At 41.7% G+C, this 18,164-nt stretch overlaps 1 protein-coding gene across 7 annotated transcripts in view; it reads right to left on the bottom strand.

Moving 5' to 3' along the window:
- LZTFL1 (leucine zipper transcription factor like 1) overlaps positions 1–18,164 on the bottom strand; it is a 95,358-nt gene that overhangs the window by 39,213 nt on the left and 37,981 nt on the right. The gene's annotated exons all lie outside the window — the stretch shown is intronic.

Raw genomic sequence — 18,164 nt, 5'->3', positions numbered from 1 at the left:
CAGTGACTTACTGAGGGAACCATCTGACATGGGCTCTGATCCTCCTGCTTCTACAATCTGTTTTGTGGGAAAGAAAGCTTACTTGCTGCAAGTAAGAAAAAAAGTAATGGCTTTGGAGGCTTAGAAGCATCTTAAAGTATGGGCCGATCTACTACCTTTTGATGCTGGATCTGAGTTTATGCCAGCCGCAGTCGAAACATTGCTGACAACCAGCACGGAGAACTCTCATGGCTTGCAGCCTTCCCTCAGACACACTTCTGGAATTCTCCCATATCTTGAAGATGTGGAGGGAGCACAGATATAAATAATAATGACAGTAATTTGTTAGATGATCTCGCCTTTGTTCTCTAGGAAAGTAGTTCTTTCCAGAATGTTATCTTTGGAGCTACTCTTGTTTTGAAACTTTGTTTTAAATCAAACTCAGTTCTGACTGCTTTGCTTTCTGGTGAGAATAGTATTATGAGACCCAAGAATAATTCAATAAAAACACACTCGCATTGAATGTATTTTCATGAGTCCATAATGATACTCAGAAAGAATACTGCCAGAAGAAACTCATTCAAGGCAGCTAATACCAATGTCTTATTTTGACATTGTGTAACTGAAAGAAAAGTGCATCTAATGTCCTCAGGTAGAAACTATATTTCAAGGTAAGCAAATAGCTCCAGTTGACAACATAAAGCTTGAAGAATGCCAGCTAAATGTAGAAGGATGAAAGTCATAATCTTGCAATTCCTAATGAGAATGTAGATCCAGGCAAGAACTATCAACCTGTGCTTGGAGACGTTAGGGGAGCGGTTGATGGGACTTGGACATCCGTATGGTGCCAAAGTAACATGGCTGATGTGGTTCGGGTCTTCAGGAGAAAAACAGAATTGTACAATGGATGGATCAGACCACCATCACCCTCACCTAAAGGTTGATCCTAGCATCAGGAATAGTGGGACAACAAGTTATTCCATGTCTCCTGGGGTAATGAATTCTGATGTCACAGCATCCCCTGTGATGCAGTCTAGCCAAAGATGTTTAACTTGGATCTAATCAATATGTAGATGTAACTTCCAGGAAATACAAGGGAGAGAGGAACAAGCTAAATGATATCACTGGCAAGCAATGTAGGGGGCCTCTACAGGCCACTGGCCAAGCAGCTGCAATAAGAAGCTACCCATGAAGAGACTGGAGGCTGGATTAAAAGCTAGAGAGAGGACATAAAAGCCAGGTGCAATGTGTGGTCCAGGACTGGTTCCTGGTTTGGACAAAGAAGTGGGGAAGGACATTCAGGGAAACATTTAGTGAATTTGAATAATGTAATGGCTATTACATGATATTAAAGAATGATTATTAATTTTAGGTGTGATACTGTTATTTTTTGTTAAGCAGGAAAGTTTTTTTTTAAGAAATGCATTTTGGGGGCGATGTCATGCATGATATCTCTAACATGACACACAGCTGGACACTATGTGTGAGACTGACTGTGATGTTCAAGTCCCCTGTGGAAAGGTTGAACAAAAGTGGACACTTAACCAACATATTTGTCAGAGACTAGCAGGTAATGTGTAATTATAAATTGCTATCAAATAACTAAGTATACATTTTGTGAAACATTTTCTAAAGTTTGAGAGTAAAGAGTAAAAAAGAGTAGCATATTTAGTTCAAAATAACGAGGGAGGCATTTATCATAGGAAGATAACAAATTTTTAAGATGTGATACATGATTTAATTTTAATATTGCTACTAGAACCTAATTTCCACTTGTCATAATGAATAATTTTTATAACTTTTCTTCACTTATTGCTACTGAAAATCTTCATCTACTAGTAAAAATCTTTCAACCACAGGGCAACTGTTATAAATTATGGTATGTCTGTATCTGAAATATTATGAAGTAATCAACAATTAAGATGTGGATTTAATATTTGGTTAATATTTAATGACATGAAAACATATTATGCCAATGTTCAGTGTGGGACATGCAACTTTATTATAATATAGTCCTAATTTTATGTATTAATAAGTGTAAATGATTTAGCCCCCACCTTATTACTGAGAGAGAGATAAAGAGGTACCACTTAATATAGTCCTAGTATCATTAATTATTAAAAGAAAATATAAGAGAGAAAAAACGCACATGGGGAGACAGTAAAAAACTGTTTAGCTGACCAAATATGGGTTGCATTATTGTCTGTTTTAAACAAGGGAGTAGGTTTTCTCACCACATTCAGCCAATGTGGTAGATTTTCTAACATGATAAAGAGAAACTCCCAATTTTACTCATTTCCAAAGCTGAAAGTTGAAGAGTTGAAGCCCTTTTGCCCTTCTCAGAATGACTACACTTAATTAAAGTGAGCTTCCTCACCACTAAGTACCAGAACAAATGTTGGGTCTGGAAAGGCAATTCTGCTCTGAGGAACGTGAGACAAGCATAAACCTAATGTGATGGCAGAGCTGTCACACCTTGTGGCCATCCATTACATTTCCACTGACTGTTCTTTCACTCTCCAGAGGGGTGGTCATGCCTGTGCTGCTCCCAGAAGACCCAGATCCACCAAAAGAAATGCAATCCTTCCCCACAGGCAGCCTTTCCTGAGGAGAAGAAGGAGCTTCTCTAATTGTCACATGAATAGAAAATGTTGAAGAGACCTGCCTTTTTCACAGGAAGGGTAACTAGAATTCTAACCACATTGAAAAACACCTCTTCCCTCTGCTTATTGAAGTAGGATACTCAGCAACAATTCAAAAGATTGACGTTTTCATGCACCGATGAGGAACGACCTCCAAGCTTCATTATTCAGTGAGTGAAGCCAGAGTTAGAGCAACAGAGCTCACAGAATCTCACTTACACACACATACATGCTTCCACATGCAAACACGTGCACATGCACATACATGCACACACTCTTGCAAAGAAAAGATGAACACACACCAAACTTTTAATGATAAATAGGTATGAGGAACTAAGAAAGGGATGGAATAAAAGGGAACATTCACTTTTCTTACTCTATATTTCTGAAGCTTTTGGATTTTCCTTTTACAACAGGAGGTATTCATTTATTTCTTATGTAATTTTAAAAGAGAGGGAACAATGAACTCATACACTTCTGGTAGGAACATAAAAACGATACAGTCATTTGAAAACAGTTTGGCAGTTCCTCAAAAAGTTAAACAGAGTTATCATATGACCCAGCCATTTCACTCCTAGGTGTTTACCCAAGAGAGAAAGAAATATATGTTCCTGCAGATACTTGAGCGTTTATAACAGCATTGTCTGTAATAACCCCAAATCAGCGGCAACCAAAATGTCTACAAGTCAATGAATGGATAACGAACTGGTATAGGCCATGTAATTGAATACTATTCCACAATAATAGGAAACAACTATTGGTACACACGACAACATGAATGCATCTCAAAATGATGCTGAAAGAAGCCAGACGAAAGAGCATTTGCTATGTATTACAATTTATATAAAATTCTAGAAATGCAAAGCAAACTGTAGTGACAGAAAGCAGATCAGTGGTTGAATGTGGTGAGGGGTGGTGGCGTGGTAGGAGGAAGGAATAACAAATGGGTCTGAGGACCCTTTTGGGGTGATGGATATGTTCACCACCTTCATTGAGGTGATGATTTATCTGGTGTGTACTACAGCAAGATTTATCCAATTGCATACTTCAAACATGTATAGTTTATTGTGTACTAATCATAACTCAATGAATCTATAAAAAAGTAATACATGCTTAATATAGAACATTTTGAAACAACATAAAAATGAAGACGAAAAATTTAAAAACCTCTACTCTTTTGAAAAGAAAACCGTTAACATTTTGGGGCTTTTTCTTCCAGGAAAGTTTCACGTCCACCATACTGTCAGCTCTACAAGGGCAAGCCTGCCTGATTCACCAGGTATATTCACAGAACTATGCTGGAAAAGCAAATGTGGGATAACTAAGTTTGGATAAATAAATGAATGTGTAAAATAGCCTACCCTCTTCATTTCATAGTATATAACGAGGGCTTTTTCATGTCACTAAAAGTTCTTTGAAAACATACCCATGGCTTCATACCCTTCCACTGCCTGGATCCACAGTAATTGGTTTTAGACTTGGGTTGTTTAGAGTCTTTCAGTATAACCAGTAGTGCTGTAACGTTCAGCTTTGTGTATACCACAGAAGACTTGTGTTCACCATGGAGGCTATTTCATGACAATTAATGGATCCAATTAAGTAGGTTAATAATTTGGTTTTATGTTGTGCAGCTAAAAATAAGATAGTTGCAACCAGGTGAAGTGGCTCACGCCTTTAATCCCAGCACTTCGGGAGGCTGAGGCAGGTGGGTCACTTGAGGTCAGAAGTTGGAGACCAGCCTGGGCAACATAGCGAAACCCTATCTTTACTAAAAATACAAAAATTAACTGGGCATGGTGGTGCATGCCTGTAATCCCAGCTACTTAGGAGACTGAGGCAGGAAAATAGCTTGAACCCGGGAGGCTGAGGTTGCAGTGAGCTGAGATCGTGCCACTACACTCCAGCCTGAGTGACAGAGCAAGACTCAATCTCAAAAAAGAAAAAGAAAAAAAGAAAAAAAAACCCAAAAGACAGTTCCGTTTTTCATCTTTTAAATTAATTTGTTAATTGCCTTCTCTTTCACTCAGTTCCCCCTTTGGTAAAATGGGAGTAATAATAATATCTTCCTCTCAAGGTGTTGTTAAAATTTTAAAATATGGTGTAAAACATGGTGTAAATATGTAAAAATTTTAAAATATGGTGTAAAAACTGCTTATGACAACTCTGGCAGAAAGTAAACTTGTAATGATGGGCACTTCTGGGCCATTCTTGTGGCAGAACTATCCTTGGCTCCTGCCAAATTCCCGCAATTCAAGTTTTTTTTCTTGTACCTGCTAGTCTGAACACATCCATCAACCTTGCTTGAAGAATCTTTGGGTTGAGTTGGAATTAAAAGGCGAGGCTGGAAGTTTATATTGTTAGTATTTAGCACTTCTTTAGAAAACTCATCTTAGGCTGGGCACCGTGGCTCATGCCAGCACTTTGGGAGGAGGAAGCGAGAGGATTCCTTGAGCCCAGGAATTCAAGACCAGCATGGGCAACATAGTGAGACCTCATCTCTACAAAATGTCAAAAAATTAGCTGGGCACGGTGGTGCATGCCTGTAGTCCCAGCTACTCGGGAGGCTGATGTGGGAGGATCACTTGAGCTGGGGAGGTCGAGGCTGCAGTGAGCTGTGATTGCACCACTGCACTGTAGCCTGGATGACAGAGCAAGACCCTGTCCCAAAACAACAACGACAACAACAAAGAAAACTTATATTAGCCAAAGATAAATGTCAGCCCCATTGGAATGGGTTCCATATTCTGTCTCTGGATAGCTCTGGTGATGAGAAGGAGTCAAGGGCAGCAATTTTCTTTCAAGAGGATTTTCCCCAGCTTTCTACTGAACTTGTGCAAGTGAAACTTGATTGAAACTACTAGCTTCGTAGAGTTGTGGTAGCAAACCATAAATCATTCTGGGTTCCCCAAGAAGTTTTTCAAACCTTAGAGAGCCAGGTGACTCTTAACAAAGCTGTTTCATTAAACAGTTTTGAGTGAATTTTTAGCCAAGTTCTGGTTCTAGATTCTCAGCATTTAGCAGAAATGTTTAGCGAGTTACTCATATACACACATGTAAAACTTTTGTTCACTTAGATCAACAGAGAGAAAAATGAATATGTAAATATGTATTGAGTCAATATCTGCAAATATAGCTTTGTTTAAATAATAGCTTCTCATTTTATAGTTAAGAAAAGTGAGGTTTAACAAGATTGAGTGACTTGCTCAAATTCTCAGTAAGTGGTAGAGGGGGTAAACCCAGCTCTCTCTGATTCCAAAGCACGTATATCATCTACATGATAGAAAATCACAATAACAGCTGATATTTTCCCCACACATTACAGTTACAAGCTTCTCTGATACACTGTCTCATCAAGCCCTTACAGTCCTTCTCTGTTCAGAAGGCTACCATGGGGCAGGCCTTCTCCCCACACCTCCCAATCGTGGATATAAGACTCTCCCTTGACATCAAAATGTGGTCCTGGCCCAGCATCATGGGTATTGCCTGAAAGCTTGTTAGAAATGCAGACTCTCAGGCCCCACCCCAGACCTACCGACTCAGAATCTGTATTTTAATAAGATCCCCACTTTGAAGAGCATTCCCACCAAGTCAGCTGTCAAATGCACACATGATGGCCACAGTGGAGGTACACAGAGTTGCTGAGAAGGCAGAGCATCCCTCAGGCTAGCAGGTCTTGTTGACACTGACTGAAGAGCTAAAGACAGTGCATGTGCATGGGTGGGAAGGGACGGCCAGAGCATGAGATCACAAAGATCACCACTGGCATTGCTCAGGGATGGAGGACCATGGATAAAGGCCATTAGCAAGGTCAGTCCTGCTGTGCGAGGGGTGCACAGGAATCCAAGCCTACTGACGCTGTATGTTTGTTATGGGAAACCCTTGGGATGCTAGATTAAGCAGAATGTAATCAATTTTTGTTGTTCATTTCGTGAAGACCTTTCCAGAAGCAGGAAAAAGAAGATGCCATGGCCTTCCAGTCATGCTTGCTTAAAGCCATGCTTGCTTGCTCTTCTATATTTCATTTAGAAAACATGGTCAACACTTCAATGAAGTAGTGGCTGGATGTTATCCTGGGCCCCCAAGTTCTGCCCTCCCTAGCCTGGGATGGGACACAGCTATAAGAAGGAGCATACTTCCTCTGGTTCACCTCTAACTTTTAAGGGAATGCAGCCAACTCTAATCCTACACTCGCTTGTTTCACTGATGTGCCCCTCCTTTGTGGAAGGTACCTGGAAGCAGTGTGGGTAATGCCTGCAGATGGCCGGGCATGGCCTTTGTAGGGAATGATTCATCTCTGTCTTTTTTGAGCCATAAAATCCCCATCTTATTGAAATAAAAAGAAATTCAGGTATGTCTGGTCCAGAGAGAAGAGGTCATCCCCGAATCTGGGACATCCAAGATGACACCCAAGATGAAAGATGATGTCATCATCAATCCTCTGGTTTAAAACTATTTCCCTCAGGATTGCAATCTGGTTCCTCCAGTGGGTCTGCCCATGGAGGGAGAGAGAGTGATTATGTCAACAAAAGTACTCGAGTTCCCATGACATCTACTTTTGCATTTTCCTCCAACTCTCCATGTCTTTTTGTCATACGACACTGCCTCATTAAATGAGGGATATAAACTAGAAAGTTGTAATGAAGATGTTTCTTGAAATGATTTCTGCAGACCAGCAACCTTCCAGGCGCCCCACTGTCTCTCCACTGCTCGCTCTCAAGCTCAACCTGGCAGGAGGGGCAGGGTATCATGTTACAAGGGTGCTCATGGGGGCATGCAGAAAGCTATGTGGTTTGGGGTCAGGAAATCAGGTGCCTGGCTGTCACAGACCCAGCCATCACCACCAAGTCAGATGTCTCTTGGTTTTCGCTGCTTTAGAATTATGAGTTGACAATCAGATGGCACAGAAGCCTGGAAACTAAGTTATCAGCTAATCAGAAAGGCTTGCTTGCATGTGGTTCAGACATCCTGAGGTGGTAGCACAGTGTGGCATAGGGTGGAAATTGCTGTCCCCAGGGTGAGTTATGGAGTCTCTGTGTGTGTGCACATGTGTGCGTGTGTGTTTGTGGTTGAACACAGAGAAACTATCTTTCTTCTTAAAGATCAGATGAATAATGAGTGTTTTGACAAATGGGATGATTTTATAATAACGTCTAAAGAGAAGTAATTGTATATTTGTACAAATACAAAGCCTACTTAACATTTGAGGCAAGCGACAGATTTTCCAATGTTATTCAACAGATAGAAATACTTATAGGAATCCTAAAATATTTACTGTTAATTACACAATTAAGCAATTTATTCTTGAAAACACTCTCATAGTAAAGCGTTCAATGATTACAGACAAACGAAACGTCTCCTTCACCACCTTCCACCACCCACTGACTTCTTCCAGGGGCTAAGCACCATGGCTATTTGGATATTAATCCTTCCAAAGGCTCTCTCTGCACTTAAAAACACGTGTATGTTCCTAGACAAATGGATAATGTTTGAGTGCTTTGTTTCTATCAGAAATGCCATCATATTGAACATACCATCTATTATACAAATTGCTTTGTTTGTTCAGAAACATGCCCTGGGGATCTTTTCATGTTAGTGCATGTACATCCACATTAATTCTTTTAAATGGCTGCATAGTATTCCATAGAATGAAAGTACCATCCTTTATGTGATCACTGTCTCCTTGATGAACATGTAGGTGGTATTTCACCTTCACCCACATAAGCAAGGCAGCTATGATCTTTGTTACAATGCCTCCTTAAAGAAATGCATTGAATTTCTCCAGAAGGGATGCCAGAATGGAGTTGCTTTGCTACAAGGAATGCAAACTTTGTATCTTAGCAGGTATTGCTATCATCTCTTTCCAGTGTGGCTGAACCCATTTTTGCACCCTCAGGAGTGGGTGAGAGGCCATGATTCCCAACGCCAGTCCTTGATATTAAACTCATAATGATTTGTCTATTTGAAGAGAAAACATTGTTTTTATTTAACATGCATTTCCCTACTACTAGCTAGAGCACCTTTTCATATGTTTTTCCCCTCATCTGGGAAGAAAACTTTTGCACATTTGAAAAATGTGGGTTATCTTTTTATTTTTTTTTTGCAGGAGCAGAACTTCTTTTCTAAGAGAAATTGCAAAAAGCAAGTAGCTACATACTAGACATTTTTCTTTATTTCAGAAAGTCATAAAAGCAATGGCTTGCATAGAAATAGAGAAAAAAAGGCTGTGGTGTGTGTACGTGCATGTTTTTTTTTTCCATAGAGTGACGCTAACACCCACACACCTTTAGCAAATGGAGTGAAGCCCCCAAAGATCGCAAAGGCGAAGATGAAAGACAAAGAAAAGAAAGGCAGTTCTACTAGGCACTTTATAACAAGAAAAGCAACTTGCAACTAACATCTGAAATCTGGATTCCATGTTCTGCAGAGGGCTTTGTTTGCTTCCCAGGGTCAACTATTTCCTGTAGAAATCCTTTCTACAGCAGGAGCTTGGGATTTGGCTGGCGTTTATCAGTTGCCCACGTAAAGAAGTGATGTCAGCCTGTGGCCCCCACCTGGGGTTATCTAAGGGGCTCATCGCTTACTGGTACTGACTGAGACTGAGGAGCAGCCAGGTGGCAGCAAGGAATGGCAGGCCTAGGCTCATCAAATCACCCTCAACCGCAGTAGAATTTATCACCACAGTGCATCTCTTGGGGGAAAGCTGAAGTCTGGGAGCTTGAGAGAATTAGGTGTAAGAATGAGGGGTGCAGAGGGGCCAGAAAGGAAGGAGAAGGAGCTCCATCCTCTCTGGAGTTGGTTCTGATGCATGCGGAGGAGGCTATGGAGCAAATACAAGTATAAACCCCAAAGCTGGGCTGTGGTGTCGATCAGAGAACTCGGGGTGTGTGGCACACACGTTTAAGCTTCTGTTTATATAGTGTTTTAAAAGATTGGCAAGGGAGAGGTCCAGACGTTTTAGAAAACATCTGTGGGGTAGGTTGTGTTTCCACTCTTTGTGAATGTGGCTAGTAAGCTGAAACTCTCACTGAGGAGATGCTAATTTATGAGCCCAGTGAGATTTGCAACAAACCAGCCCAGGAATAGAACAGGGGATGGGTTGGTGAGCATGAGGGCTTCCTGGAGGGCTTGTTGAAGTGCAGATTACTGGGCCCCATCCGTAGGGTTTCTCCTTCATAGGTCTGAGGCACCTCACAGCTCTAACAAATTTCCAGGTAATGTTGATGCTGCTGGTCTGGCGCACACACTTTGAGAACCACCGGGCTAGCGATGACTAGCCAGAGAAACTTTTAGCTGGGGAGACAACAGATGCTGTGACCTTTTGTAGATAGTTTGTGGCTGTGGTCTCTTCTCAGGCTGATGGGGGAGGGGATTGCAGATAATCAGAGGAATTGAGAAATGCTTTTATGACAAAGTTTTCAGATGGCAGATGAGGAGCAATGTTTGCCTGAAGTGCTTCTAAAGGCAAGTGAGGTTGAAGTAGGGCTGTGATGTCTTAGAAAGAGTATTCTAATCTAAACTGAGGGCCAGGGCCAAGATAAGATTAAGTATTAGTGAGAAAAAGAGCATATTCTACCCTGGTACTTATTTTTAAAATTATTAAGGAACTTCACTTGTAAAATCAAACTAATAAATACCACGACCACAGCTAAATGAAGATAAATAAGACTTAAGACAAACTTGTTCCTTGTTCTACTTTCCCCACTTCTAGTCCTATTCCCCAAACCAATTTTTCAAGCTTCTCAAACTTTACTGAGTACACAAACCCTGGGGATTTGTTAATGGCAGATTTGATTCAGTGGGCCTAGGGCAGGGCCTGAAATTCTGCATTTCTAACGAGCTCCTAGGTGATGCTAGTGTTGGTCTATGGGCCATGCATTTTACTGGGAGGTTTTAAATAATTCTTTTAGCTGTGTGTTTTGGTAATCAATGTTAGACATTCTTCATTTATTTCCTGTAATAATTTAAGAATATTTCATTTCTACGTCAGCCTTACTTGCATTCCCATCTTTACATTACAGTTATATTTAGTATTTTTTATTAATATTAATAAACACTGCTGCAGTATAGTGACTGTAACATTGTTCACTGCATAGTAAAGCAGTGAACTATTATAATTCGTTTCTCATACAGCCTTTTGTTTTTCCTGGAGTTTCTAATTGTCTTTATTTTCTTCTTACAATGTCTTGCTCATAATAATCCTGTTTCCCCTCTCCCCTCGATAAAGCTCACTGTAACAGCTCATCTGTGAAGTCCTCTTTTGTCTGGAAGACCTCCATCTTTCCACAAATTCACACCAAACTAAACCAAACCAAGCCAAAACAAAACAAAACCTCTTCCTGCCTCTGAGCATTCCACGAGCTGTTCACTCCTCCTAGGATACCATCTCCTCCCTCCTATAATCTTCCCCCACAGGCTTATGTGCCACCTGTTGAAGTGTTACTCATTGCTCTGATCTGATATAATCTTTGTAATCAGTTTGCTTCCCTACCACCATCAGTAGTGATGGCTCCCTCTGCTTCCCTTTATCTCGTTTATTCCTCCATCACATGTGCATATGTATGCATACATGTATATATATATACACACACACATATGGGGGCCTCATCCACTCACTAATTCTACAAGTACTTATTAAGAGTTTACTACATGTCAAAGATGTTTCTGCCTGTCTCACCATCTCCACTTTCTTTCTTGCTATTAGTCTCTTCCATCTTTATTCTTCATTAATATTCCCTTTGCTTTGCTTCCTATGCATCCCTCTCTTTCCTACATCTCTATTTTGGGAGATACATTTCTCTAAGGGTCCACAACTATTTCATGAAAATGATAGCCACTGAAAAAATCTGCATGCTTTCAGTGGTCATTTAAGGTTGTGGGGAGGTGAAGGGATGAGCATTTTGATGTTATACTATGTTGCTCTCCTGTGTACCTGCTGCTAAGTCCTTTATTTAATATATGATCATGCAACAGGTATGTGTGAAGGATGTGGACATTTTGCTATGGGGAGTGTATCTTTTAGAATAACTTCTTCTTAGGGGATGCTCTGTCCTATGGCTTTGAATGGCTCTTCCTTCTCATACTTCAGCTCTGAGAATAAATGTCACCTCATCAGAGAGGCCTTCTCCCATCTGAAGTACTCTATTCCTTCCTCTTCCCACCACTCAGCCATCCTCTATCACATCACCCTGTTAGGTACATTAATTTCATTGATGTCTCCAACTAATAGTATCCCTGTATCTATACCCTTTGAAATTGACTTTGTAGTTCTTCCCATTGAGAGGTGGTGTCTGTCTCCCCACACCTTGAATCTGGGCTGACTTTGTGACTTGCTTTGACCAATAGTATGCAACAAAGTGATGGTGTGGCAGTTCTGAGCCCAGACCTTCAGAGTCATTGTGTATTTCTCTCTCTAGAACCTTATCATCATCACCATCTGTCCAAACCCAGACTAGCCATCTGGGGAATGGGAAGCACATGGACCAGTGCTAACACCATCCTGTACAGCTAACCCCTAGTTAACTTTCTAGCTGGCTACAAACACCTGGGCTAGCAGGCCCAACTGAGGTCAGCTAAGGTTAGCTGAAGAACTTCTCAACTGAGCCCAGCTTAAAGTACAACTTGAGAATCATGAGCTAAATAAATAATTGTTGTTTAAGCCACTACATTTTGGAACAGTTTGTTATGCAGCAATAGCTTACTGATACATCCTGTTTATTTCCTTTAGAGCTCTTATCACTGTCTAACATTAGCTTCTTTATTTGTTTACTTTTTCTCTCTCTCTCCCTTTGAAGTGAGCTCTATGAGCTCTATCAGGGTATGCCCTTTGTCTGGTTCTTTACTGTATTCTTAGTATTTAGAATAGTGTCTGACTGTAGCAGGTGCAAAATCAGTTTTGAGTAAATGAATAAATGAATTAACATACCATTTGCAAATGCTTAGTGTGTTGCTGTGTATCAGGGGGAGTATCTAATAACTGAGTTAATGGAAGAAAAGCAGAATTTTGAATTAGTTCTGGATTCAAATCCTGACTCTAGCACTTATTAGCTATATGACCTTGGACAAATCCCTTGATCTCTCTGAGTTTCAATTTCATTGTCTATAAAGCATAAACACAAAAGTAATATCTGGCCAGGTGCAGTGGCACACGCCTGTAATCCTAGCACCTTGGGAGGCCAAGACAGGAGGAGTTCAAGCCCAGGAGTTCAAGACCAGCCTAGGCAACATAGTGAGACTCTGTCTCTACAAAACATACAAAAAAAAAAAGAAAGAAACAAAAGCAAAAACAATATTCATCTACGTGGTGGTTGTGAAGCTCAAATGTGAAAATTATTTTGTAAATTGTGAAATATTGTACCAATTTTATTTGTTGTTTTAAGTTTGACACAGAGTAGAAGGCATTTTATTCTTTTACTTTTTGGTTCTCTGGGTGAAGAAATGCCCTAATGTAAATTTTTAAATTTGTGGAACAAAGTGTCTCTTTAGAGGATGTGACTTATATAAAAGGAAGGGGAGGAAAAAATTATGGCCTTTGAAATTAGTTGAATCCCAGCTACCACTACTGTGTGATCTTAGGACATTTGGTTAGCTGCTCAAAGACTCAACTTGCTTTTCTAAGAAGGATGCAAAGTCTCTTATAACTTATTATGGGATTTGAATAAGATAGAGTTTGTAAAACTCTTGGCACAAACTCGGTGCTCAGTCGATTCACTTGCTTTCTCTTTCCTGGACGAGGGTGGGAATCACAGTCAAGTGAAGCCTGAGGCTCTTGACGCTCAGGGACATAGGACAGCTCAAAGGCTTTGGGATGTTTAAGAAGGAGGGTTGTGAGAAGGAGGAATCCAGGGTAATTTAGTGAGACACACCTTTCATTTGGTTGGATTCGAATGATGTTCCTGCGTTGGTCATTTACTGGATTTCTCTGTAGTGTTTAGAAATGAATTCTTTTCATAACAAAAGGATGAGCGTTGTTGCTTTGGCACCGTGTGAGTGCCAAACTCACAGATTAGAGCAATCCTAGGAAATAGTTATTAGTGTCCCTGTTTTACAAAAGAGAAATCTGAGGCTGTGAGACACAGACCACCCTGCAAGCAAGTGTAGAGCTGGATAGACCCCAGATGTAATCATGATACCCTGACACACTTCAGTAGAAAATACCTCCACTGAGCATCGCCATGTGCCAGGCGCTGGCTTGACTCTTTCCTGTATTAGTTCTTTTTCCTCTCACAGCAATCCCTTGAAGGGAGTAGTATTGTTCTATTTTATAGATACGGAAAATGTCTTGCCCAGGATGACCTAGTAAAGCACAGTCTTGACACCAAAGCCTGTGATCCTGGCTCAGTTCATCCGTGCCCATTCCTGGAGATGCAGGGTGGGGAAAAGTTCAAGAAATTTGGTAGATGGTAGAAACCTTAAAATGAAAAGATAAATGAGCTAAATCTTTGAGGTGGAAAGGAAGGCTGGACCTGGCTGGGGTAGTCGCAGGACTGGGGAGTGGAAGGGTAACTATTCCCCCAGCCTTCCTCCGGGCTCTCTTCAAAGCCCCCTGGACACAAGACAGCAGGGATGGAAGCTGAGACAACAGCTGTCTCTTCCTTAGGTCATCTCAAATATAGGGCGAGAAAAGGCTTCCTCAATGCATATCAGAGGAAGAGAAAAGTAGGAGGGGATCCCAACTCCTGCAACCCAAGATATAGCGAATAAAATACGTGAAACTATTGAAAAACTCCAAGTTTAAAAGATACTGAATAGACCTCTTTCCAGTAGGGCTTCTCAGGACCTGTGAGTGCTGCTTCGCCTTTTTTACAAAGAACCTCCCTTTTTTTTTTTTTTTTTTTTTTTGAGACGGAGTTTCGCTCTTGTTGCCCAGGCTGGAGTGCAACGGCACAAGCTGGGCTCACTGCAACCTCAGCCTCCCGGGTTCAAGCAATTCTCCTGCCTCAGCCTCCCGACTAGCTGGGACTACAGGCACACACCACCACACCCGGCTAATTTTTGTATTTTTAGTAGAGACGGGATTTCACCATGTTGGTCAGACTGGTCTCGAACTCCTGACCTCAGGTGATCCGCCTGCCTCGGACCCCCAAAGTGCTGGGTTTACAGGCATAAACTACTGTGCCCAGCCACAAAGCACCTCCTTTTGCTGGATACCTGCCCACAGAACTCTGTTTGGGAGGGCTGCTAGGCATTGTTTTCATTTTTCTTTGGCAAATTTTTTCCAAATATGGTTAATACTGAAAATTGGGCTGTTATTTCTAAGATGAAACTCCATGAGTAATCTGAGTCCTGTGGTGGGGTCTTTTTTTAAAAGCATAATTTATTTTATTTATCAGTTTTTTTTTTTTGAAACAGAGTCCAGCTTTGTCGCCCAGGCTGGAGTGCAGTGGCTCAATCTTGGTGCACTGCAACCTCTGCCTCCTAGGTTCAAGTGATTCTCCTGCCTCAGCCTCCTGAGAAACTGGAATTACAGACACCCGCCACCATGCCTGGCTAATTTTTGTATTTTTAGTAGAGGCGGGGTTTCACTATGTTGGCCAGGCTGGTCTCAAACTCTTGGCCTCAAATGATCCACCCACTTCGGCCTCCCAGAGCGTTGGGATTACAGGCGTGAGCCACCATGCCCAGCCCGTTTATTAGTTTTTAACTGACAAATAATAATTGCATTTATGGGGTACAATGTGATGTGTCTACATTGTGAAAAGATTAAATGAAGCTAATTAATATATTCCTCACCTCACCCACTTATTTTTTTTCGTGGTGAGAATGTTTAAAAATCTATTCTTTCACTAATTTTGGAATATACAAAACATTATTATTATCTATGGCCAGCACCAGCCTGAGGCCTGAAGCTTTCCTGTGGGTTTCCATTGCAGGGGCCTGACCTTTTGATGTGATTGTTTTGATGTGGCCATTTAGAAACTGAGGCTATTTTCATGTAGCTATTTTGATGCTATGGAAATTTTCTGACTTTTCAAAAACTAGCCACCGAACTTTCAGCTTTTGAAAAAATGATCAAGTGTTAATATACTATAGGGCCAGGGAGGGCAGGAATTGGCGCCATAAACAAAGTGAGGCAGAGCGCGACTAGGGGATGGGGCCCGATTCAAATGTACATTTCTTATTTAAAAAATTAAACATGTAAAGTTCTGATTTTTAGGGTCACAAAAGGCCCCCACGTGAAAAAAAAAAGCCCCTCTATGAAAGACACTGTTAAGAGAAGGAGAAGACAAGCCCCAGACTGGGAGAAAGTATTTGCAAAAGACACATCTGATAAAGGAATTTTATCCATAATATACAAAGAACACTTAAAACTCAACAATAAGAAAATGAGTAACCCAACTAACAAACGGGCAAAAGACCTAAAGAGATACTTCACTGAAGAAGATATGCGGATGGGAAATAAGCATATGAAAATACGTTCGACATCATAGGTCATTAGGGAACTTCGAATTAAAGCCACACACCTATTAGAATAGCCCAGGCCCTGAACACATAGCACCAAATGCTGGCAATGATATGGAGCATTAGGAACTCTTATTGCTGGTGGGAATGCAAAATGGTACAGCCACTTTGGAAGAGAGTTTGGCAGCTTCCTACAAAACTAAACATATTCTTACCATATGATCTAGCAATCGTGCTTCTCAGTATGTACCTAAATGAGCTGAAACTTACGACCACACAAAGATCTGCACACAGATGTTCACGGCAGCTTTATTCATAACTGCCCAAACCTGGAAGGAACCAAGATGTCCTTCAGCAGGTGAATGGATTAATAAACTGTGACACATCCAGACAATAGTATATTACTCAACACTAAAAAGAAATGAGCTAGCAAGCCATGAAAAGACATGGAGGAACCTTAAGTCCATATCAGTAAGTGAGAGAAGCCAATCTGGAAAGGCTATATACTGTCCGATTCCAACTAATATGACATTCCGGAAAGGAGAAACTGGAAACAGTAAAAAGGTCAGTGGTTGCCAGGAGTAAGGTGGAAGAGAGGGACGAATAGGTGGAGTACAGAGGATCCTTAGGGCAACGAAACTATTCTGTATGATATTTTAATGGTGGATACATGTCATACATTTGTCCAAACCCACAAAGTGTTCAATACAAAGAGTGAACCCAAATGCAAACTACTTTGGGTGATAGTGATGTATGGGTGTAGATGAACTGATTCTAACGAATGTGCCACTCTGATGCAGGATGTTGATAGTGGGAAGGCTGCACATGTGCTGCGGGAGCGGGTATATAGGAACTCTCTGTACCTTCTGCTCTATTTTGCTGTGAACCTAAAACTGCTCTAAAAAATAAAGCCTATTTAAAAACCCCAACATTATTAACTAGAATTAATGATAAAAATATGTATTTAAAAAAACCCATCAGCACTTCTCACTGAATAATGATGACTATCACTGCAAACATTCCCTGGGTGACATTTAGTGTGTGTGTCCTTCCATCAGGGGTGGCAAGAGGGATGGATGTAAGCACCCTGAATCCACCATGATGCCTCCCTACAGGCAGAGATCCAGAGAAGGGACAGTGACAGGCAGACCTGAGGGTGGATCCTGTGGTGGCCTAGGCCAGCCTAGCCAAGGCAAGGCTCTCATCTAGACGTTTGGTTCTGGTGCCTGCAGAACCAAAGGTTTACCTGCTATTTTGTTGTTATTGTTGTTTCCCAGCTCACAGGAGTCAGCAGTGATCTGTTTAAAATGGAAATCCGGGGCCGGTGGTGGCTCAGCCCTGTGTCCCAGCACTTTGGGAGGCGAGGCCGAGGTGATCACGAGGTCAGGAGATCAGGCCATCTGCATGCTCTGGGGTGGCAGTCTCTACTAATGCAAAACTAGCGAGGTGGTGAGCCTGTAGTCCCAGCTACTCGGGAGGCTGAGGCTGAGGAGGCCGTGAGCCAGGAGGCAGAGCTGCACGGTAGAGGCCGAGATCCGGCCACTGCACTCCAGCCTGGTGACAAGGCAGACTCATATAAAAGAAATGAGACTCATTGCCTGCCATCCCGACACTTTGGGAGGCAAGTAGGCCGATATGGAGTCAGGAATGGAAGAGTGCTCCTGGCTAACATGGTGAAACCCGTCTCTACTAAAAATACAAAAAAAATTAAGCCAAGCCTGATGAGCAGGTACCTGTAGTCCCAGCTACTTGGGAGGCTGAACAGAGGGGAATGCATTGAACCGGAATGGGGCTTGTGCAGATGGATGTCATGCCACTGCATCCCACAGCCTAGGCTGACAAATGAGACTCATCTCAAAAAAAAAAAAAAAAATGGAAATCACTCTAGGTGCGGTGGCTCAGGCCTGTAAATCCCAGCACTTTGGGGGAGGCTGAGGTGGGTGTGGATCACAAGGTCAGGAGTTTGAGACAGCCTGGCCTGCTGAAACCCCATCTCTGCTAAAAGCCTAAAATTGCTGAGGCCTTGGCGGTGCCCTGTATTCAAGCCTAACAGGAGGAAACAGAGACAGGAGAAATCACTTGAACCTGGGGAGGCGGTGCATGATGAGCCAGGAATCATGCCCCTGCATTCCAGGATCACAGGGC

Source organism: Papio anubis, chromosome 2 (genome assembly GCF_008728515.1).
Source record: "Papio anubis isolate 15944 chromosome 2, Panubis1.0, whole genome shotgun sequence".
NCBI lineage: Eukaryota > Metazoa > Chordata > Mammalia > Primates > Cercopithecidae > Papio > Papio anubis.
The sequence above is the reverse complement of the archived record's forward strand: the minus strand, read 5'-3'. Positions and strand labels throughout refer to the sequence as shown.